Source organism: Pan troglodytes, chromosome 9 (genome assembly GCF_028858775.2).
Source record: "Pan troglodytes isolate AG18354 chromosome 9, NHGRI_mPanTro3-v2.0_pri, whole genome shotgun sequence".
Classification (NCBI taxonomy): domain Eukaryota; kingdom Metazoa; phylum Chordata; class Mammalia; order Primates; family Hominidae; genus Pan; species Pan troglodytes.
Window position 1 is genome coordinate 73,728,688 of NC_072407.2, and position 23,212 is coordinate 73,751,899.

Here is a 23,212-nt window from a genome sequence, read left to right on the forward strand (position 1 = left end):
AATATAGCGCCAAGACCTGCTTTCCAGCATGGCCAGTGAGTAGGGAAATTGAGGGAAGGTACCTGCAAACACAGCAGACATCTCAGAACAAGCTCTCTGTTCTTAGTTCTCTCTCCTGCCTTCTCCTAGATTGTAAATATCACAAGACAATCTAGAATAGTACCTGGCTCAAAATATTTGAGAAAGAGAAAAAGGAAGGGATTGGATCAAACTCTGGACTTCATGGTTTCCTAAATTCACTCTGCAAGTTTTTGGGTTTTTTGTTTTTTGAGAGAGAGTCTTGCTCTGCTGCCCAGGCTGGAGTGCAATGGCATAATCTTGGCTCACTGCAACCTCCACCTCCTAGGTTCAAGCAAATCCCCTGCCTCACCCTCCTGAGTAGCTGGGATTACAGGCACACACTGCTACGCCAGTTAATTTTTGTATTTTTAGTAGAGATGGGGGTTTCACCATGTTGGCCAGGCTGGTCTCGAACTCTTGACCTCGTGATCCACCCACCTCGGCCTCCCAAAGTGCTGGGATTACAGGTATGAGCCACCACGCCTGGCTGACTCTGCAAGTATTTAAGTGAATGAATGTCAGTCCCTGAGAATCAGAAGAAAGGCATTAAATCTCTGTTAGGTTTAATCATGGTCAGCAGCTGTAGGGTGTCCTGGTTTTGGGATCAGTGGGATGAGGAACAAGCAGGTTCTCCAAACCACCATGCAGGGAGGGGAGGTGTTAACTAGGCCAAAGATGATGGGCAGGGTACGTGCCTGGGTTTCAAATAGCTTATGCCAGGCTTAAAAACAGACGCTGAAGCAGAAACTGTATTAAGCAGATTGATGACACAATGGAGGGGGTCCAAAAGTTTAATATTGCTAAGAAGAATATAAATATTGATCATGCAATATGATATTGTTATCACACCATCTCCTGCTACACGCCAGGTTTCCTTTACCATGAGATAGAGGAGATTTGTGGATCTGACCTAACCCTCCAAATTGTAAGGTCCCTAAGAGTGGGCTCATGACATTCATGTTTTGTAAATGTGGCATAAAGGCTCATGCTGGCTGCCATGTGGCCCAATCCCAGTTCGATGCTGCATTCAAAGAACCATCATTCCAGCATGCAAGCATACTTAAAGGCAATTGAAATGTTTACCGCCGTCCCTCAAGACAAACACCAAAGAAAAATTATTTTCAAAATGCATAGCAACACTTCTTAAAATCTTATTTTCCCATCTCTTTCTCTCTCTCTACCACATTCCCAGAAGTTTCCCAGGAGCAAAACTGTCATAAAAACCCAGGAGCAAAATGATTAATGACTTCGCTATATCTGATTCTGATTTAGTTGGTTTAGAGTGGTGTCCAGGCATACTTATTTTTTAATAACTTGCCGGGCAAAGTGGCACACACCTGTAGTCTCAGCTACTCGGGAGACTGAGGCAGAAGAATCACTTGAGCTCAGGAGTTTGAGTCCAGCCTGGGCAACATAGCAAGACCCTGTCTCTAAAAAAAAAAAAAAAAGAAAACAAATCTCTCTCAGCTGCAGTCACGGTTGATAACTAGTTGATCAAATAATTGTGGTAGCCAGCCTTTGCAATGGACCTTAATATTCCCACCTCCTGGTGTTATTCATTGTGGAATCTGTCTTAGCTAGTCCTCAATTGGGTCTGGTATCCAGGCCCCGCCTTGAGAGGCTAGTCCCACCTCCTACCTCACACATGGTTTTACACTTACTTTCAAGACTGGCCTAAAAATGTAAAATGTACTTGTTTTGACCTTGTTTCCAATGAAACAACTATTCTAAACACTCATTTAGGATGGTTGGGGAAATTTGAACACCGGCTAAATATTGAAGATATTTGCTTCCAAATAACCCAGCTTGGTAATGAGATGATGGCGGCTGAGGCTGGTGATAGGCACAGGGGGCTTCATTATCAAATAGAAACAAGCGGAAGAAACAGAATCTTTTCCATAATAAAAATGTAAGGTAAGCACAAAAATGTATTGAGTGCATAAAAAGAATCTATGGTCTCACAGACATTAGCTTATAATTTGAACATCAAAAATAAAAGTGACAGCCAGGTGCAGTAGCTGATGCCTTTAATCCCAGCGCTTTGGGAGACCGAGGTAGGTGGATCACTTGAGCTCAGGAATTTGAGACCAGCCTGAGCAACATAGTGAGACCCCATTTCTAAAATAAATAAATACAAATAAAAGTGACTAGAATTGATTATAGAACATCAACTCTATTTGAGTCTATAAAGATTACTGATGGAGGGGGGCAATGGGGAGAAGGAGAAAGAGAATATATTTGTGATCTAGATTATTTTCCTTAGTTTTGAGAGAATCTTCGGGTCTCCTGGGTCTTCTAGCCCAGTATTTATATTTATTTTTTCATTTTTTATTTTTTTAGATGGAGTCTCACTCTGTCACCAGACTGGAGTGCAGTGGTGCGATCTCGGGCCACTGCAACTTCCGCCTCCCAGGTTCAATCGATTCTCCTGTCTCAGCTCCCCATGTAGCTGGGACTACAGGTACCTGCCACTGCACCTGGCTAATTTTTATATCTTTTGTAGAGATGGTGTTTCACCATGTTTGTACAGACTGGTCTCGAACTCCTGACCTCAAGTGATCCACCCACCTTGGCCTCCCAAAATACAAGGATTACAGGCATGAGCCACCACACCCTGCCTATTTTCCTTAGTTTTCAAGGAACCTTTAGGTCCCCTGGGTGTTCTAGCCCAGTATATCTCAAACTTTGCTGCACTGAGGACCTTGTCGAAATGCAGGTTCTCAGCTGGGAGGCTCAGTGGGCCAGCAAATCTGCATTGGTTTAGGAAGCTCACCCTGAGTAGCAAGTTTCAGTGAGGACCAGGCAGACCCCTACCTGCTAACCCCCTCTCAGCTGGGCTTAACTCTGGCTCTCTCCCGCCAGGGTTCCTCCCCTCAAAATAGGAGCTATTTTCAAAAAGTCTCTTGGGAAAAAGGCCCTGTTTTAAAATCGGGGTGTTTAACACGGGGTTTTAAGGCCTTTGCCCAGACCCCCGCAACCAACTTAGAACTGACGTTTTTACTTTTGAAGGCCCCACTCCACACCATATTAAATTCATTAAAATCAACCCCCATGACAGGCATCTCTCAGGCATCATGCCCTCAGAACGGAGCTGCAGCTGATCACTTGACAATGTTGCAAAGCATTAAACATGCATTCATTTCAGCCTTGCAGTTTTCACATTTAGGAGCCAATTGTCTTAGGTCTAAAGCATTCATGTCCAAGCATTGTTATGGGCCCCAGACACTATGCTTCCCAGCCTTCATGGCCTCTGCAATGCTGGTTCCTACCGCCCCACCCCTGGGTTCTGGCCGGCTAGCCCACACCACCTCACTGCTCCCCCATTCAAGTGTGCCTTAAGTGTGTGGTTTCCAAACTCATCTACACTTTAGGATCACCTGGGATTTTTTAAGTGTTCCAAAACCCAGGCCACACCCCACCCCAGAATAATTAAACCTCAACCTCTGGAATGGGACATAGCATCTGTTTTTTGTTTTTTGTTTTCTTTGGTTTTTGAGACAGAGCCTCACTCTCTTACCCAGGCTGGAGTGCAGTGGCACAATCATAGCTCACTACAGCCTCCAACTCCTGGGCTCAAGCAACCCTCCCACTTCAACCTCCAGGGTAGCTGGGATCACAGGCGGGCACCACTATGCCTGGCTAATTTTTTAATTTTTTATAGAGACAGTATCTCCCTATGTTCTCCAGGCTGGTCTCAAACTCCTGGGCTTTAGTGATCCTCCCGCCTCAGCCTCCCAAATTGCTGGGATCACAGGCGTGAGCCACCTTGCCTGGCCATCAGCATCTGTATCTTTTGAAGCACAGACGAGTTTGGGAACTACTGCCCTAGACTGAGCTCCGTTTCCTAGCCCCGTCTGACGGTAGGATTCTGCTGGGCTGCTTCCGAAAACAGAGCTCCCCAGGCTCCTTCCCAGGTAATTCTGATTCATTAGGTCTGGGGTGGGCCCTGGAATGTGTATTTTTTACCAGGTCCCTCTGGGTGAATCAGGCTAAAGCCAGTTTGGGATCTGAGACCTTGGCGCTCATTCCCCAGCTTCCCTCCTAACCCAGTTCCCAGCTTGGCCCACCTCACCCAGGCTGTGTCACATCTGACTTCGCAGATTACACCTGAGAGGGAAGCCCCAGCCATCACGATGTGAGAACATTTTACAATGATGAGGAAATTCCAAATACATTTTAAAACTCATTCAGGATTAGCGTTCACCTTAAACTTAACAGACTCTGAGAACGGGCTGGCCACGTGCTGTGCACAACCCTTAGTGCTCTTCTGTGACTAATATTTGGATAATTGATTGTTGGAAGCTCAGGAAGCCTCTCTCTCTCTCCGAGGGGTTGAAGTTAACTTCCATATTTCTGAAGTAGGGAAGAAAATGAGGATGCCCTGCCTTTTGCTAGACTGAATACTGTCCTCCAAAAATTCACATTCACCAGGAATCCCAAAATGTGACCTTATTAGAAAATAGGGGCGGGGCATGGTGGCTCATGCCTGTAATCTTAGCACTTTGGGAGGCTGAGGCAGAAGGATCACTTGAGGTCAGGAGTTCGAGACCAGCCTGGTTAGCATGGCAAAACCCTGTCTCTACTAAAAACACAAAAATTAGCTAGGCATGGTGGCATGCACCTGTAATCCTAGCTACTTCGGAGGCTGAGGCTGAAGAATCACTTGAACCAGGAGGCAGAGTTGCAGCAAGCTGAGATTGTGCAACTGAACTCCAGCCTGGGCAACAGAGCAAGACTCCATCTCAAAAAAAGAAAAGAAATTAGGGTCACTGCAGATCTAATTACAAAGAAGTCATATTGGAATAGCATGGACCTTAAATGGAGTAATAATGGCATCCTCATGGGAAGAGAAGAAGAGACAGAGACACACAGGAGAGAAGGCTACATGAGAATGAAGGAAGAGAATGGAATGATGTGGCCACAAGCCAAGGATTGCCAGCAACCACCAGAAGCCAGAAGAGGCAAGGAAGCATTCATCCCTAGAGCCTTCAGAGGGAGCACGGCCCTGCCCGTTTCAGACATCAAGCTTCCAGAACTGGAGAGAATGACTTTCTGTTGTCCTGAGCCACCCATTTGGGGAACTTAGAACAGCCACAGCCAGCTCATGTACTCCTGAATGCATTTCAGGCATTAATAAGCACTGTCTTGGCCAGGCAGGGTGGCTCACCCCTGTAATCCCAGCACTTTGGGAGGCTGAGGTAGGTAGATCACCTGAGGTCAGGAGCTCGAGATCAGCCTGACCAACATGGAGAGACCCCATCTCTACTAAAAATAGAAAAATTAGCTGGGCGTGGTGTTGCACACCTGTAATCCCAGCTACTTGGAAGGCTGAGGCAAGAGAATCACTTGAACCCTGGAGGCAGAGGTTGCAGTGAGCTGAGATTGCGCCATTGCACTCCAGCCTGGGCAACAAGAGTGAAACTCCATCTCAAAAAAAATAATAAGTACTGTCTTGACTGTGGTCATCAAAAATATTTGATTAAGGGTTAGCTAGAAAGACTGACCCTTTCACAGATGGACAGAAGGGCCAAAAGAAAATAGACTGCACTGGGGCAAGAAGGATAAGAATCCTATGGAAAAAAAAAAAGAAGGATTGGTTTAGTGAGTGCTGGGGAGAGGCATTTGTTTTCTTGCTTAAAAAAGAAACACAGGTTGGGTGCGGTGGCTCAAGCCTTAATCCCAGCACTCTGGGAGGCCAAGGTGGGTGGATCACCTAAAGTCAGGAGTTCGAGACCAGCCTGGCCAACACTGTGAAGCCCCATCTCTACTAAAAAGACAAAAAAGAAAAGAAAGAAAGCAATTAACCAGGCATGGTGGTGGGCGCCTGTAATCCCAGCTACTCGGGAGGCTGAGGCAGAGAATTACTTGAACCTGGGAGGCGGAGGTTGCAGTGAGCCAAGATGGCATCATTGCACTCCAGCCTAGGCAACAAGAGTGAAACTCTGTCTCAACCAAAAAAAAGAAAGTAAAAAAACATAGTTTTAAGTCCACTCAGTGGCGTTTAAAAATACATTCCTATTGTGCAGTGCTTTTGGAATCTTTTCTAAACTTCTGTTGCACATGATCTAATTTGATCTTCATAGCAACTCCCTGAGGTGGATAGGGCAGGCCTTTCTGAACACCTATTTTCTAGTTTGCATTAAAAGAACGGAATTGGCTGGGACCAGTGGCTCATGCCTATAATCCCAGCACTTTGTGATACAGAAGGGAAGTGCTCGGAAGGGAAGAATGTGGTCCCTTTAAATGATATGGAAGTAAGGAAGGGAAGCACAGGGTACAGGAGGGTGTGGTCGCTGGCTAGTGCTCCACCCCAGGGCCTGTGATCACGGACCTAGGTGAGGACAGGGGTTTTTGTTTTCCTGCCCAAATGTTGCATTTCCCAAGACAACCCTGGCTGCCACACCCCCATTCTGTGCCTATAAAAACCCTGAGACCCTAGCAGGCAGACACACAGGCAGCTGGACTTCGAGAGGAGCACATCAGTGGAGGAACACATGGGTGCTGCAGGTCAAGAGGAACGCACCAATGGACACAGGCACACCGCAGGCCACTGACTGGCACAACAAGCAGAGTTTGGGTGGGACAGTCAGAGAAGAGTCGGGCCACTCGCCTGACTCCAGGGGAAAACCATCTTCCTTCTGGCTCCCCATCTGCTGAGAGCTACTTCCACTCAATAAAACCTTGCACTCTCACGCCTGTAATCCCAGCACTTTGGGAGGCCAAGGCGGGCAGATCACGAGGTCAGGAGATTGAGACCATCCTGGCTAACACGGTGAAACCCCATCTCTACTAAAAATACAAACAAATTAGCTGGGTGTGGTGGCGGGCACCTGTAGTCCCAGCCACTCGGGAGGCTAAGCAGGAGAATGGCGTGAACCCTGGAGGCGGAGCTTGCTGTGAGCTGAGATCACACCACTTCCGGTACACCAAGGCAAGAACCCCGGGACAAAGAGAGCCCTCTGTCTTTGCAATAGGGCGGGGGTCTAATTGAGCTGACTAACACAAGCTACTTACGGACGGCTAAACTAAAAGAGCACCCTGTAACACACGCCCACTGGGGCTTCAACTATAAACATTCACCCCTAGACACTGCCACGGGGCTCCCTGCCTGTCTGTATGCTCCCCTAGAGGTTTGAGCAGTGGGGCACTGATGAAATGAACCACACCCCCATCACATGCCCTTCGAGGGGGACAAGGGAACTTTTCCCATTTTATCTGAGAGGCCAAGGCAGGAGGTTCACTTGAGCCCACAAGTTTGAGACCAGCCTGCTCAACATAGCAAGACCGCATCTCTACAAAAACAAATAAGTAAACCAAAAAAAAAAATAAACATTAAAAATTAGCCAGATGTGGTGGCACACACCTGTAGTCCCAGCTACTCAGGAGGCTGATGTGGAAGGACTGCTTGAGCCCAGGAGGTTGAGGCTGCAGTGAGCCAAGATTGAACCACTGCACTCCAGCCTGGGCGACAGAATGACACCCTGTTTCAACAACAACAAAAAGAATGGAACAAAATAGCTTCTCAAATAGCTAGTAGAGGCAGATCTGGTACTCAAATGCAGGTTTTCCAGGTTTCAATTCTTGGTTCTAGCAGTATTATGGAGAAACATGATCACTAATACATGAAGGAGAAGAGATTTCAAGTTCCGATGAAAAGATGGTAGAGGGGAGTTAGTTGACTAGGAGTGACTAGGAATGGGAAGAAAACGCATGACACTACTTACAGGAAAGAAGAAAAATAAGCATAGAGGTGACTGAGCGGACAGAAAGGACTTGGAAGAAGCGTGTTTGGCCCTGTCTCTGCATTTCTTCCCTTGCATTAGTAACTTCCCTGATGACTTGGATGAATCTTCTCTTCCAGGGCATCCAGTGTTCCCTTTCTGTCCACTTCTCCTTTCCCAGGGCCCATACAGTCTGGGAACGCATGCTCTGCAGGCTTCTCATATCTTTCCTTCCTTAATCAGCCCCTAGCATCTCTATGTAACCCATACACACCTGGAGTTCCACATGTCCCAGTCTTTGCACTGCAGTGAATTCAAAGAAAGGTAGACTCTAGCTGGGCGCAGGGACTCACATCTGTAATCCCAGCACTTTGGGAGGCCAAAGCAGGTGGATCACTTGAGCCCAGCAGTTCAAGACCAGGCCTGGCCAACATGGTGAAACCCCATCTCTACTAAAAACACAAAAATTAGCTGGGCTTGGTGGTACATGCCCAGTAGTCCCAGCTACTGGGGAGGCTGACGCAGAAGAATTGCTGGAACCCAGGAGGCAGAGGTTGCAGAGAGCTGAGATCGCGCCACCGCACTCCAGCAGCCTAGGCAACAGAACAAGGCCCAGTCTCAAAAAAACACAAAGACAAAACTAAACCAAAAAAAAAAAAAAAAAAAAACCACACACACACACAAAAACAATGGTAGACTCCAATAAGAAAAATTCAGTCAAAAGCAATTCAAATAATTACTCAGTCGACCCAGTTCTATCTCAGTTCTTTATTATATATATAAACTTATTGTCTAGATTCCCTAGTTTTCTTTTTCTTATCCTTTTTGTTTTCTTTTGAGACAGGGCCTCACTCTGCCACCCAGCTGGAGTATAGTGGCACGATCATGGCTCACTGCAGCCTCAACCTCCTTGGATGAAGTAGTTCTCCCACCTCAGCCTCCCAAGTAACTGGGACTACAGGTGCATGCCACCATGCTCAGCAACTTTTTGTGTTTTTTGTAGAAACGGGGTCTCACTATGTTGGCCAGGCTGGTTTGAACTCCTGGACTCAAGAAGTCCACCGGCCTCAGCTTCCCAAAGTGCCAAGATTACAAGCATGAGCCACTGCACCTGGCTGATTCCTTAGTTTTCTTTTTCTCTTTGCCCATTGCCTGGATTCCATAAGCAGAATGAAAACCCAGGGGCTGACTTTGTAGGCAAGACTCTTTCCTCTTCAAAACGTAAATTGCTTCAACTGGTACCAAAACGGAAATGCGTTTATAACTTAACATCTTTTCTTCCTACCCCTTCAATCTCTTGAGCAATGAGAAAAGGCACTGGGCTCTTTCTTTGGTGACACATAGTCTGTGCCCTCAAAGAACACTGACAACCCGGCAACATCCATTCAAAGAGCTTATCCGTACTCCCCTCCTTTATCCCCAAGGTCACTGGGTCAGAGCTCACGGAGTCATTCACAACATGATGTTTAACACCGAGAGGCTCTGGAAGTGCTCCTTCAAGATGCAGAAGAAGACCCATTGCTGAGACAATCGTGTTCTCTCTCTCTCTGGATCACCGCCCAGAGACAAGGACTTCCAGAGACCCTGGCTTCCCCGGCTGCTGCCTCTCATTCCTGCGCCTGTGGGATGAGAGTTCGAAGCTGTGCGACCTTGACCAAGTTACTTACGCTCTCTAAGCATATGTTTCCCTAAATGTGAAATAGGGATGATGGTGATGTGTTTATTTCACAGATTTGATAGAAGGATTAAATGAGAGATGCATCAAAAGCAGTGGGCACAGGGTCAATGCTCAGTGAGCTTTCTCTTTTCTTATCAATAGACAGGTCTCCATGAGGACAGAGACTGGCTTCATCTCGAATGTAGCCTCAGGGCTGGCCACAGTGTCTGCACCCAGCAGGACTTCAGTAAGTATCTGTTTATACACTAACCACAGACTTAGGCATAAAAGCCCTTTGGAAGAAAGTTGACCATTTCATGCACCTTCAGACTATGAAGATCAGTGATGACAACTTTAGCTTGAGAGGGTCTCAGTGCCCATTCATCACCACTGTGAAAAGGCAGAAACCAGAGCTGTGTGTTTAACTCCCAGCCCCAAAACCTGTTGGCTTTGCTTTATCACTATGAGCTTCCAATGGCATCCCTTTAGAATGGGGCCTCTCTCTTCCTCCCCAAGGCACCAGCCTTCTCCCAGACCTATCCTTATTACCTGGTTCCTCCTCTCTGTACTCTGAGCCCATGCTGTGCTCATCAGATAGCAACATGGGAGAACACAACAGCCCAGAATGCAGGCTGCAGAGTTAGATCCCCAGAACACGATCTCAGCCGGCTCCATCCTTCCTCAGCTGGGCGACCGTGGCCAATGACTTGCCCTCTGTGCCTGAGTTGCTCCATCTGGGAAATGAAGATTGTCATAGTCCCTGCTTCAAAGAGTCACTGGGAGGATTAACTGAGAAAGTGCAGGGAAGGTGCTTGGAACTAAATGCTCAAAAAAAGTCCATCTGGCCAGGTGCAGTGTCTCACGCCTGTAATCCCAGCACTTCGGGAGACCAAGGCAGGCGGATCACTTGAGGTCAGGAATTCAAGACCAGCCTGCTTAACATGGCAAAACCCCGATTCTACTAAAAATACAAAAATTAGCCAGGCATGGTAGCAGGCACCTGTAATTCCAGCTACTTGGGAGGCTGAGGCATGAGAATCACTTGAACCTGGGAGGCAGAGGTTGCAGTGAGCCGAGATGGTGCCACTGCACTCCAGCCTGGGCAACAAGAGTGAAACTCTGTCTCAAAAAAAGCCAAAAAGTCCATCATTCTTACTAATGGAGGCCAAATCATCTCAGTGCTTCTTTGGCTGATCAGTATGCTCCAAGCCAGTGTTATCCAATAGACCAGAGGTCCCCAGCCCCCAGACCATGGACCAGTAGTGGTCTGTGGCCTGTTAGGAACTGGGTTGCACAGAAGGAGGTGAGCAGCAGGCTAGCGAGTGAAGCTTCATCTGTATTTACAGCTGATCCCCCTGGCTGAGCTCTGTCTCCTGTCAGATCAGCAGTGGCATTAGATTCTCATAGGAGCACCAACCCTATTGTGAACTGCATGGGGAAGGGATCTAGGTTGTGTGCTCCTTATGAGAACCTAATGCCTGATGATCTGTCACTGTCTCCCACCACCCTGAGATGGGATTATCTAGTTGCAGGAAGACAAGCTCAGGGCTCCCACTGATTCTACATTATGGTGAGTTGTATAATGATTTCATTATATATTATAATGTTCATAACAATAGAAATAAAGTACACAATAAATGTAATGCACTTGAATCATCCCAAAACTTCCCCCCCAAAAATCCATGGAAACTGCTCACTGGTGCTAAAAAAAAATTGGGGACCACTGCAATAGACTATTCAGTCACGGTCCAATCAAACATTCTGCAATGGTGGACTTGCTCTACTCTGCACTGTCCAACATGGGAGCTGCTAGCCACCCACATGGGCCGTTGAGCCCTTGAAATGTGGCTGGTGAGAATGAAGAGCTGAATTTTCAATTTTCTCTTATTTTAACTTTTTTTTTTTTTTTTTGAGACAGAGTCTCACTCTATTCCCCAGGCTGGAGTGCAGTGGCACAATCTCATCTCACTGCAACCTCCATCTCCCAGGTTCAAGCAATTCTCCTTCCTCAGCCTCCTGAGTACCTGGGATTACAGGAACGTGCCTTCATGCCCGGCTAATTTTTGTATTTTTGTAGAGACAGGATTTCACCATGTTGGCCAGGCTGATCTTGAACTCCTGACCTCAGGTGATCTGCCCACCTTGGCCTCCCAAAGTGCTGGGATTACAGGCATGAGCCACCACGCCTGGCCTTAATTCATTTCTAAATCACGAAATCTAAACAACAAGTGGCTAGGAGCTACCATAGTGTACAAGGCAGCTGTAGAATCACAGGAAATAGTCAATGACCCTGTCCTGCTTCAAGTTGACTTTTCCCCCTCATGGTGACACTCTAGATTCTTTCCTCTTCTCTCACATTTTTTAGATTTTCAGGCTTAGACCATGAAAATAAGTTCTGTCCTTCCAAGAAAATAACGTTCATAACACTTACTGTATACCAGGCTGATTTCAGTGCTTTACATGTATTAATTTACAACTCTGAGGCAGGAGCTGTGGTTATGCCCGTTTAACAGATGAGAAAACTGAGGCACAAAGTGGTGCTGGAACTTCTCAAAGTCACACAGGTTTCAGGAGGCAGAACTCGGATTTGAACTCACTTTGGGTTCAGCAACTCACAGCTCTCACCTATGACATAATATTACTTCTGTGGTCAAAACACTTAGACCTGGATTTCACAGGAATCTTGTGCTTGCCTGGCTGCTAGGGAGGTTTTCATCATCTTCCTTATCTCACAGTTCAAAACCCAGGGCCTCTCCATGCTCTCACTCTGGTGGCCGTTCACTGGCAGGAGGCTTCTGGGAAGGTTCTCCTTTTCTGCCATTTTTCTTATTCGTGGTTTTTTGTCTCATTGGTGTTTATCTGCAGAACTTTGTTTCCTTCTGCTCAATTCTTAATCAGAGTGCTTTTCCTCTTGGCTGAATTCATAAGTGTTTATGCAAAAAGAGGTTGGGCACAGAGCCAGGCTCGTCTGGCAAGTGGATATCAAATTGTTGTATCTCGTTCTGCCATTCGCGGCTCCTGCTGTGGGGCTGGGTCATCTGCCAGCTCTCCAAGGAGCTGGCGGGAAACCGCTGCAATCAGAGCGAACCCACGGCCCGGGTCAGCCCGCCTCGGTACAGCACTCCAGCTGGCCCCCAGTGCCTTATGGGGACATATCTGCATTGCCAGGCAGGGCTGTGGGAGGGCCGCCTGCCTCCTGTCCATCACAAGGAAAACCTACCCTTGTCCTGCATCCCTTCCAGGCAGCCTGTGTGGAGATTGCTGCATTCACCTTTAATATGGCTAAAATGTTTTCCTTCAATGACAGTAATGCTGCCAGAATCCATCAAGACACCCAGGAACTGATGTGCCTTGGCAGATGATGCTGGAAAGATGGGATTCCCGGCAGCCTTTGCATCCCTTGCTTACAGCCCACGAGTGTCTCCACCGTCCAGCAGGGCTTCTCTCACGGTCAGGACAGAAAGAGAGAGAGTCTATCTGGAACAGGCTCGGATTTTAAATGAGTGTCCCCGATAATTCAACATGATCGATGGCTGAGGTATTTCACCAAGTTCAGGAGTCCCAGTTCTCAGAGAGAGGCAGCCAGCCATGACTGTAAGACCTGGGCAAAGCATATAAACCAGACGGCAGGTCTCACCCCTCCCCAGAGAGCTCCAGAGAGTATCAAAGAGTGAAACAACAGAGGGATGGTCTGGGTGGGGTCATCGTGGCTGGCAAGGGTCTGTGACAGCACCTTGTTAGGCTACCCCCAAGAGGAAATTTGGAGAGAGGGTGGGAGGGCAGCTCTCAGTGCAAGCCAAGTCTTCTGGAAAATCACTTTCAAACTTTGGAGGATTGTGAGCAAGATGGGACCAGCAACTTCTACCTAAAAGAATGTTAATAGCAAGATAACTTATCCTAATATTGGTCCAAGCTGGGTCTTTATTATGCATCATAAAGGCTCTGAGAATAACAATGTAACCTCCAAAAGGGCTGCGGGCTTTGAGGAATCTCAGGCAACTCGCTTCCTTCTGCTCAGTGTCTCCCCTGGAGCACAGCAAAGCAAGGAAACACTTAGAGCCAAGCTTGAGTTCTGAATTTCAAACACAGGGAGTCCATCTCTTTCTACCCAGTTGTTCCCTAGAATCAGTAACTAACTCCTTCCCCTTAGCGGCACGTACTTCCTACCAAAGCACAAGTGCAATGGACTGTCCATGAGCCTCCCCCAAACATGTGCACCTTGTGAGATAAATTCTGTCAGCCAAAGAGACCAGACAAAATGTAAAACCAAAGTGAAGCCTTTCCTTGAATTATAGGTTCTAAAGAGTTTTGGACCCTCTACAAAACCCAAGAGTTAGGAATTGCCTGTAAGAAGTACCAGCTCTTGTTTTAAGGAGGCAATTTAAGAATAATAGCCATGCTGATGTCACACTACGCTAAGGGATAATAATGAACCTAATAAAACTAGCAATTTTCCAATTGCTTTTGCTGCTGGAAACACTGATTATGCTAACTAAAGGGTAGAATAGTAAATAGCCACTCTTTTGCATCCAATTAAGTCTTCAGATTATTTCTCAGAAGTATTTGTTGAAAATAGCACTTTTGATAATCATGGGTCCCAAATAAACAGAGTCAAGTGTGGTGTGGTACATGTGTGAGTGTGTGTGTGTGTGTGTGCATGTACACACATGTGTCTTTCTAGAGCTCATTTTATGGAGATCCCACATAGCTCCCCAAATTCCCATGAGACCAAATAAGAAAAATCACAGTTTCCTAAGACTACAGCTTGGGATATCTTTGGAAAAGTTGTGTATTGAGAACACAGCATATGGAAACTATTTCACGTTGGCAATATCTGTGATTTAACATTGCAAACATTAGAAATACAACTGGTTCTTCAGAGCCACCTAAGTCTCTCATAATGGCAATATTAGTTTCTTCTAAATAATAAATTAGCCAGTCAAACTATGTTCTACAGCATGTTAGAAGTTTCATCCTTCTAGTCAATGTCACATTTCAAGGCAAAGTCGATTTACATGTAAGTTAAACGAAGTGCTGTCACTAAAAATTGAGAATTATGTCTAATGCCAATCAGAAATGGAATAAATAAGTATTAGAGGATTTGCAAGTGAAAGCAACCATAGAAATGCTATCATCAGGAAGGAAAATGTATTACCTGCAGAGGTTACAGATAAGACACTAGAACCCAGAAGAGAAAGAATCTCTGTAAATATTTCCATTAAGTTAATCAAGAGTGGCTGGGTACGGTGGCTCATGCCTGTAATCCCAGGACTCTGGGAGGCCAAAGCGGGTGGATCACGAGGTCAGGAGTTCGAGACCAGCCTGGCCAACATGGTGAAACCCTGTCTCTATTAAAAATACAAAAAATTAGCCGGGCGTGGTGGTATACACCTGTAATACCAGCTACATAAGAGGCTGAGGCAGGAGAATTGCTTTAATCCAGAAGGCAGAGGTTGCAGCTAGCTGAGATCACACCATTGCACCCCAGCCTGGGTAACAGATCACGACTCCAATTTGAAAAAAAAGAAAGAAAGAAAGAAAGTTAGTCAGGATGAGAATAGGATGAGTTTTTCACCCACAAAAGGAGATTCATGCATTCTTTGAACATGCATTCCATCAATAGTGAGCACCTGCTCTGAGCTAGGCCTGTTCTAGGTCCCAGGAAATGGGTAACCAACCAGACATGGCCCCTGATTTGGAGCTCACATTTTAGAGCAGCTAAATGGACAATAAACAAGTAAGCAAATTAAGATCATCTTAAATTTGGGGAAGTTCTTTAGAGAAGCACTTCCATAAAGCTGATTCGCATCAAAGACTATGACTGCCAGGTGGTAGGGAAGGTAATATCTCACTTGCTTGTGGATAGCAGAGCTTCTGAGGCCTTGCAAAGTATTTAGTACTAAGATTTCTGTCTTAGGTCAAGTTCCCTAAAAGCAGAGCCTGAGGCAGGGATTGAGTGCATGTAATTCATTCAGGAAGAACTCTCAGGAGATAGGAGCAAGGAAAACAGGATATGGCAGGGAAGGAGCTGAGTGAGATATGGTCTCAGCTGGACACCAGCTCCAGTCTGATCTCACAGGGAGCTCCAGAGGATGAACTGCACTACCATATTATCCCAGCCTAAGGTCTTTTGTTCTCCTGTGTCAGCCGGTCCCTGGCCAAGGGCTGCAGACTCTCTTGGGGCCCCAGCAGACTGGAGGAGAAGGAGCATGGTCTGTGGTCTACTCTTTTGTGCAAACCCACCCACCTCTTCCCAGCTGACACTGCTGGAGGAGGAGAGGGAGAGATGTCATCTCCTCCTATGGCAACCTGTGGGATGGCAATGGCCCTTTTCCTGTTGGGTGTAATCTGCTGCCATCTCTTGCTGTCTGCAGCCTGACACAGAAGGGTGAAGGTCACCAGGTTCCACTGACAGGGGTCTTTGTCTCAAGCAGCAACCCTAGGACCGAGGGTCCCTTGCAAGATTCAGCCACATTTCATGACTGTCTGCAACACACCCCATGCCTCTGATGAAAGGAACCCAATGCCCCATACTGCACTCATTTCTGCCAGACTAGGGTCCCTGATCTCAATTTCCCTCTGCAGTCCCCAACTCTGGGGCCTGCAGACACATTTCAGATCCCTCCTTAGTACCTCCTAGGAGGCAGAAGCCAGAGGAAATAATCCTTGTCCCAATGCCCCTGACCATGCCACCCCACTGCAAGCTCTTTCTCCCTCTCCAGGAAAAATCAAGCTTGTTGAATACTTACCAATATGCCCACATGCATTTAGTCCCCATAACCACTTCTTGGGGCAGCATTACCATCCCCAAGTTACAGATGAGGAAACTGAGGAGAGCATTTATATAACATGCATCTAAGTGGTGGACAAAGGATCTAACCAGGCAGTGCGGCACCAGAGCACACATTTTTGTTGTTCAGAGAGATGGGGTCTCTCTCTGTCCCTCAAACTGGAGTGCAGTGGCCTGATCATAGCTCACTGCAGCCTTGAACTCCCAAGCTCCAGCAATCTTCCCGCCTCAGCCTCCAGAGTAGCTGGGACTAGAGGCATTCACACCAACACAGCTAATTTTTAAAAAACATTTTTCTAGATATGGGGTCTGATCCCAAACTCCTGACTTCAAGCGATCCTCCTGCCTCAGCCTCCCAAAGTGCTGGGATTACAGTCATAAGCCTCCGCACTCAGCCCAAAGCACCCTTTTTTTTTTTTTTTTTTTTTGAGATGGAGTCTCACTCTGTCACCCAGGCTGGAGTACAGTGGCAAAATCTCGGCCCAGAGCACACTTTTAACCACCATATCATTCTGCCTCTGGGTAGGTTACTCAAGCTCTGTAGCTGATCAGATGTCTGTAGAGAGAAAGAGACATCAGTCTCCCCTTCTTCCAAACACCCCCAAATTTTACAAGTGATTTTCTCAGATCCCTCAGCATCAGGAATGGGGATGAGCAGGGCAGCCTGTCCCCTTCCCAACAGCCCAGCAGATATCCCAAGATTACATCTCATTGGCTCTGACTAGGACATGAGCCCAAAGCTGAACCAGTTGCTGTAGTCATGGCATGCAGCATCCTCGGTCCTCTGGCCAGGCCAGAGCTACATCCCACCTCTGGATCCTCGGGTTGAGTCAATACATCTTGAACCAGGCACGGACTGAAGCTCAAGGGGGAGTCAGAGTAATGTGACCAAGCCCACCAGGAAGTGGGTGCTGAGCAGGCAAGCATTCATCACCCACTGCACACACCAGGGAAGGCTTGTGGTGGCTTAGTCCCACCTGGAGGCAAAGAAAAGAGTGCCTGCTCCGTGCCAAAATGTGATGCCCAACACTGTATCTTAAAGCTAACTGGCTTTGTAATCCCAGCTACTTGGGAGGCTGAGGCAGGAGAACCACTTGAATCCAGGAGGCGGAGGTTGCAGTGAGCCAACATCACGACATTGCACTCCAGCCTGGGTGACAAGAGAGAAATTCTGTCTCAAAAATAAAAGTAAAAATAAAAAAATAAAAAGCTAGCCTGCTTAATCCTCACAAAGATGCCATCTACTCTTTGGCATTCTACAGGTAGAAACACTGAGACACTGGGAGATTTTAAAACTCACCACCAGCCAGGCACGGTGTCTCATGCCTGTAATCCCAGCACTTTGAGAGGCTGAGGCAGGAGAATTACTTGAACCCAGGAGTTCAGGACCAGACTGGGCAAATTAGTGAGACCTCATGCCTACAAATATTTTTTTAAAAAAATTAGAGCTAGGCACGGTGGCTCACACATGTAATCCCAGCACTTTGGGAGGCCAAGGCAAGTGGATCACTTCAGCCCAGGGATTCGAAACCAGCCTGGCCAACACGACAAGACTCTATCTCAACTAAAAATACAAAACTTAGCTGGGCATAGTGGCACATGTCTATAATCCCAGCTACTTGGGAGGCTGAGGCACGAGAATTGCTTGAACCCAGGAGTCAGAGGTTGCAGTGAGCTGAGATTGTGCCATGGCACTCCAACCTAGGTGACAGAGTGAGACCGTGTCTCAAAAAAAAAAAAAAAGGTATGGTGGCACATGCCTGTGGCCCCAGCTACTCAAGAGGCTGAGATGGCAGGATCACTTAAGCCCAGGAGTTCAAGGGTGCAATGAGCTATGATTGTACCACTGCACCACTATATATACATATATATATATATATATATATATATGTCTGTATATATATACACATATATACATGTATATGTGTATATATGTGTGTGTATATATATAAAAAACACACATGCACAAATTCACCACCACCAACTCAGAAATTACTGTCTCCCTCTATTCTAAGGAATTATTTTTCATTTTGCCATCTCTGAAGTTGGAATACACCTTACAATCACTGGAATGTCACGGTCTCACTGGCAGCATTTTTCTGCTTAGTAGCCCATAAAATAATAGCACATCTTGTAACTAACAGTGTTGTAGATGCTATGAGATCCTGGGGAAGCCCAGAATCTAACTCCACCCTGTCTGACTTCAAAGACCACATATTTTCTATGCCTTTGGACTGGGGCACAGATGTAGACAACTCGAGCTTTGCTGATTGTGAGAAAGGTATGAGAAATGGCCCTGATGGAATTTTCTTCTTGTACTTGCAGGGGAACAAAGCGGCATCATTCCACTATTCCAGGGGAGGTGCTAAATACGAGGGTGAGGCTGTCAAGCCGTCCCTGGTGGAGTCCTACAGTCACCCAAACAGCAGCGAGACAGAGCGGAGGGAGAACATCGATACCGTCATGAACTGGTACACCAAGGAAGACTTTGACTTTGTGACTCTGTGCTACAGAGAGCCAGATAACGTGGGACATCGATTCGGGCCAGAGGCAGAGAACAGGAAGTTGATGATTCAGCAACTCGACAGGGCCATCGGGTATCTGGTGGGAGCCATTGAGAAGCACAGCCTGCAGAGCACCTCAGCGTCATCATCACATGAGACCATGGGGTGACCACCGTGAAGAAGAGACCCAATGTCAACAAGATCCCTTGTCCAACTACATCAAGTTCAGGAACTTGGTCAAGTTTGATATTGTGGGCTACGGTGGCTTTGGGATGCCCCTGCCCAAATTGGGGCAAGAGGAAACCCTTTACCAGGCACTGAAAAATGCGTACCCTCACCTCCACGTCTACAAGAAGGAGGAGTTTCCAGAACACTTCCATCTCGCTAAACATGACCGGGTTCTGCCAATCGTGATGTATGCCAACTCTGGTTACAGTATCAATGGGGTAAGTTCATTCTAAAATGAATAAAGTCACCTTGGATCTAGGAGACAACCATTAGGGAAGGGTGGTTCTGCAAAAATCAAACATAAGTGCACAGCCAGGCACGGTGGCTCACGCCTAAAATCCCAGCACTTTGGGAGGCTGAGGCAGGTGTATCACCTGAGGTCAGGAGTTTGAGACCAGCCTGGCCAACATGGTGAAACCCGAGCTCTACTAAAAATACAAAAATTAGCCGGGCGTGGTGGCGCACATCTGTAGTTACAGCTACTCTGGAGGCTGAGGCAGGAGAATCGCTTGAAGCTGGGAGGCAGAGGTTGCAGTGAGCCAAGATCATGCTACTGCACTCCAGTCTGGGCAACAGAGTGAGACCCCTGTCTCAAAAAATATATATAATATAATATAATATAATATAATATAATATAATATAACAAAACAAAATAAAATAAAATAAGTGCACACACTACGAGTTGTAGCCCACAGGGTCCTAAATGTTCCCCAACCCCCGCCCAACCAATGCTGCCCCAAATTACCATTATACAAGATTAATGACCAATTCAACTTGACAAGGCTGATTTAAAAATAAAAATAAGGCTGGCCATGGTGGTTCACACCTGTAATCTCAGTGTTTTGGGAGGCCAAGACAGGAGCATTGCTTAAGGCCAGGAGTTCAAGACCAGCCCGGGCAACATAGGGAGACGCCATCTCTACAAAAAACAAACAAGTAAATAAATAGCCAGACATGGCGAGGCATGCCTGTAGTCCCAGCTACTCAAGAGGCTGAGGTGGCAGGATTTCTTGAGCCCAGGAGGTCAAGGCTGCACTAAGCTGTGATTGCACTACTGCACTCCAGCTTGAGCAACAGAGCAAGACCCCGTCTCTAAAAAATAAATGAACAAATAATAAAAAATAAACACCAACTTCATTATTCAAAATTATGCACAGCGCTTCACTAAACATTGAATAGCAGTTCTTTCATTTTTGTCTTCCCAACAACCCTATAAAATAGATGCTCTTCGTTCCGCCATTTTAAAGAAGAAATCAAAACCTAGAGAGAAGTGACTTGAGATTAAAAATGTAAGGTTGGGCTAGGTGCAGTGACTCACACCTGTAATCCCAGCACTTTAGAAGGCTAAGGTAGGTATATTGCTTGAGCCTAGGAGTTTGAGACAAGCCTAGGCAACATGGTGAAACACCATCTCTACAAAAAATGCAAAAAATGTAGCTGGGCATAGTGGCATGTGTCTGTGGTCCTAGCAACTCAGGAGGCTGAGGTGGGAGAACTGCTTGAGCCCGGGGGTGTTGAGTCTGCAGTGAGCCATGATCACGCCACTGTGAGATAGGAGGCAGGACTTGACTCCACAGGCAGGGCTTGGACACCAGACCTAATTGAGGACTAGCTAAAACAGGGCTGGGGCAGAAGCAGCTTTCCATCAGACATGCCCACCAGTGTGCCATGTGAGTTTACTATTGCCAAGGCAACACCAGGGAGTTACTGCCCCTTTCCATGGCAATGACCCAATGACTCAAAAGTTACTACCCATTTTCTAGAAATTCCTGCATAAACTGCCCTTTAATCTGCATGCAATTAAAAGTGAGTATAAATGTGATTGCAGACTCTCTGCCGCTACTCTCTGCCTCCAGGGTAACCCTGCCCTACAGGAGCAGTCACAGGGCTGTAACGCTGCCTCTTCAATAAAGCTGTTTTCTTCTAAACCTCCAGCTTGCCCTTGAATTCTTTCCTGGGTAAAGACAAGAACCCTCACGTGCTATTGAGAGGTGACAGCATGCTAGCAGCCCTCGAGTTCACTCTCGGCGCCTCCTCTGCCTGGGCTCCCACTTTGGTGGCACTTGAGGAGCCCTTCAGCCCACCGCTGCACTGTGGGAGCCCCTTCCTGGGCTGGCCGAGGTTGGAGCCGGCTCCCTCAGCTTGCGGGGAGGTGTAGAGGGAGAGGAACAGGCAGGAACAGGGGCTGCGCATGGCGCTTCCGGGCCAGTGCGAGTTCCAGGTGGGCATGGGCTCACTGGGCCCCGCACTCGGAGTGGCCTGCCGGCCCCGCTGGACCCGGGCAGTGAGGGGCTTAGCACCTGGGCCAGCAGCTGCTTTGCTCAATTTCTCACTGGGCCTTAGCTGCTTCCCTGCAGGGCAGGGCTCAGGACATGCAGCCTGCCATGCCTGAGCCTCCCTCCAACCCGCAGTGGGCTCCTGCGCGACCTGAGCCTCCCCGATGAGCACCGCCCCCTGCTCCAGGGCACCCAGACCCATCGACCACCCAAGGGCTGAGGAGTGCCAGCACAGGGCACAGGACTGGCAGGCAGCTCCACCTGCAGCCCCCCTGTGGGATCCACTTGGCGAAGCCAGCTGGGCTCCTGAGTCTGGTGGGGACTTTGAGAACCTTTATGTCTAGCTAAGGGATTGTAAATACACCAATTGGCACTCTGTATCTAGCTCAAGGTTTGTAAACACACCAATCAGCACCCTGTGTCTAGCTCTGGGTTTGTGAATGCACCAATCGACACTCTGTATCTAGCTAATCTAGTAGGGACTTGGAGAACTTTTGTGTCTAGCTCAGGGATTGTAAACGCACCAATCAGCACTCTGTCAAAACAGACCAATCAGCTCTCTGTAAAACAGACCAATCGGCTCTCTGTAAAATGGACAAATCAGCAGGATGTGGGTGGGGCCAGATAAGGGAGTAAAAGCAGCCTGCCCCAGCCAGCAGTGGCAACCCACTGGGGTCCGTTTCCACACTGTGGAAGCTTTGTTCTTTTGCTCTTTGCAATAAATCTTGCTGCTGCTCACTCTTTGGGCCCACACTGCCTTTATGAGCTGTAACACTCACCTCGAAGGTCTGCAGCTTCACTCCTGAAGCCAGCGAGACTATGAACCCACTGGGAGGAACAAACAACTCCAGACGCACCACCTTAAGAGCTGTAACACTCACCTTGAAGGTCTGCAGCTTCACTCCTGAAGCCAGCGAGACCACAAACCCACCAGAAGGAAGAAACTCTGAACACATCCGAGCATCAGAAGGAAAAAACTCTGGACACGCCGCCTTTAAGAACTGTGACGCTCACCGCGAGGGTCCGCGGCTTCATTCTTGAAGTCAGTGAGACCAAGAACCCACCAGTTCCGGACACACTATGCTCCACTTCGGGGCTCCCCTGCCCTGCATCAACTGCACTCTGGCCTGGGTGGCAGAGAGAGAAACCCTATCTTTAAAAAAAGAAAGAAATGTAAGGTTAAGTGCTGCCCTCAAGCCTGAGTGGCTGATCATTATACAGAGTACACGAAGATCACCAAAAACGCCACCACAGAGGCCCCCCGCCGCTGGTTCTCATTTGCCCATATCAAAAAATATGCAAGCCTGTTCATACAAAGACACACACAGATGTTCGTAGCAAAATTATTCATAATTGTCAAAAGGTGTCAACAACGCAAATGCCTATCAACAACAGATGAATGGACAAACAAGTACAGTCCACCCATGTGATGGAACATTAATCAGCCAAAATATGGAATGAAGGGCTGATTCATGTTACAACCGGTATGCACCTTGAAACCATTAGGCTAAGTGAAAGAAGCCAGACAAATATTAGATGATTCTGAATATATATATATATATGCCCAGAACATGAAAAGCCAAAGAAACAGAAAGTAGATTAATGGTTGCCAGGAGCCAGGGGTGGGGACAGTCAGGGGGAAATAAGGGGTGACTACTAATGGATACAGGGTTTCTTCTGGGGTAAAATTTCTAAAATTGATGGTGATGATGGCTGCACAACTCTGTGAATATATTAAAAACCATTGAATTATGCACTTTATTTAGAGACAGGGTCTGGCTCTGTTGCCCAGGCTGGAGTGCAGTGGTGCAATCTCAACTCACTGCACTCTCCACCTCCCAGGCTCAAACCATCCTCCCACTTCAGCCTCCTGAGTAGCTGGGACTACAGACACACACCACCATGCCCAGCTAATTTTTTTGTATTTTTGGTCGAGGCAGGGTTTTGCCATGTTGCTCGGGCTCGTCTCAAACTCT

The 23,212-nt window shown here is 47.3% G+C and overlaps 1 long non-coding RNA gene across 1 annotated transcript in view; it reads right to left on the minus strand.

The window, feature by feature from the left end:
- The window catches only part of LOC134807363 (uncharacterized), a 43,573-nt gene that overhangs the window by 2,842 nt on the left and 17,519 nt on the right, over nt 1-23,212 (minus strand). The window contains exon 2 of the long non-coding RNA XR_010147612.1: nt 63-22,389. This is a non-coding gene — a long non-coding RNA (uncharacterized LOC134807363). The remainder of the gene's footprint in view (nt 1-62; nt 22,390-23,212) is intronic.